Here is a 1,900-nt window from a genome sequence, read left to right as displayed (position 1 = left end):
CTTTAAACACTTGATTTACTTTAAACATATGATAACAGACGGAGACTGAAATCTGTTGCCATGATCATGGCTCTCCTTCCTTGTTCTTCAGCACTGGGTTCATGTGGAAGCAAAGCAAAGTAAAGCAAATGTTTTCCACTTCTCAAGCTGAAACTCACTCAGGCTATTTGAAAGATTTTTTCCAGCCTACTATTTTGTCATTTGTCGGAGAGCTACAAAACAAAGAATCTTGCCTAAGTTAGGTTTGCTGACATTGCTCTTATTCACCCTTAAGAATTGGGAAATGAGTTTGCCGTCACTTCAGCCTGGAGCACACAATGAAAAAAGGCATAGAAATAAGCATAAAAACAAGTCCTCAAGGAGCAGCAATGCATAGTAATGATGCAGTTAAAAGCAGCAGCTTTAGCAGCACCTTAACGGTAATGCTGCGGTCGCTCTCCAGACATCAGCCTGAGGCCCAGTATCTGCTCTGAGGCTTGCCCAGAACCTCAGCATGGTAGCTCTTCACATTCCCATCACTGTCCAGAATCACATATTTCCCTGAGTGTGGCTCTGGGCTCAGGATGGCTGCCCACCTGTATGCAGATGCCTTTTTTTAACCCTTAATCAGGCAAGTTGGTTAAGAGCGCATACTAGGCCTAGGGGAGCAGCTACAGGGCGAGGACGGTCACACACACACACACACACACACTCCAACCTGCTGCCCAGTACAACCACAGCTGGCAGTGAAGGGCCTTTCTCAAGAGCTACGTTACAGAAGAGAGAAGTGTTTCTCTTTCACTTCATCTGCCCAGACTTTCCCAGCCATTACCACAAACAAAATGTATTCACATTAGAGCTGGGCGATTACATTACTAAAATGAAAATTCTGATTATTTTGTTAGATATTTTTGTCTGCACTTTTTATCAGAAACAGCAGACATTCTAAGTGATTGGGATTAATTGTGCTTAATTATGTGCTTAATTACTACAGGTCTACAAGTCATGCAGTGTTCGGGGAACACTGCATGACTGCTGTAGTAATTAAGCACATACACATGTGATTGGGACAATAAAAAAATGTATAATGGTGGCAAAGCTGGGAAAATGGGAATCTTTTGAAGAAATTAATAGGTTTGAGTTTCAAAAGAAAAAAAAATCATGGGGAAAAGTTAATAACAAACACATCCCTCATGAATAATAGAAGATCAATAAAATACAATACGGAGAGGTGCAAATTTATTTTTTTTACATTTTAAATGTTCCTCATCTCTGATTTGTTTGTTTTAATTGTTTGGAGTATTACAACAAGACACTTAAAGTCTTTGACTGTTGCACCAAGGTACACTCCTGTGTAGAGATATTGGACAATAAATAATAAACTCATCTTGGCCTAGGCGTTAGGCATCTTTCTTACCGCCTATTCAAGTGTCTCTTTTTTTGCATATTGATTCAACAGCAAACCTAATCTGTGTGACAGCATATCAATAAATGTCTGAGGACCTTGGATACACAGATTCAAAATCATTTTCTCGCAACCTATGACTTCACAGGCTTTCTTGTAGGCTACTCTAATGTTTTCAATATACATTGCCAGGACTTGCAGTGAAGCCTTTGGCAACATAAAAGCCAATGACTTTTGATACTTTCCAGCATAAATTGGGGATTGGTCCATTTTAATCTTCCTCTGGAACAGAACAGAGCCCCAAACCAAACTTTGAAAAGCCCTCATCTACAGGATGAACTCTAGGACAAAAAACACATGAACGAGTGGGTATGAAATCATTTTCAATGAGCTGACTGTGAAAAGATGGCAGCCTCCTGCTTTTAAGTCATTACTTGTCCCACAGCACAAATCATCAAAATGTCTACATCACTGCTGATGATAAGGGCCGAATGACTTCAATCCAGGAAATGGGCT

Source organism: Centroberyx gerrardi, chromosome 12 (assembly GCF_048128805.1).
Source record: "Centroberyx gerrardi isolate f3 chromosome 12, fCenGer3.hap1.cur.20231027, whole genome shotgun sequence".
NCBI lineage: Eukaryota > Metazoa > Chordata > Actinopteri > Beryciformes > Berycidae > Centroberyx > Centroberyx gerrardi.
The sequence above is the reverse complement of the archived record's forward strand: the minus strand, read 5'-3'. Positions refer to the sequence as shown.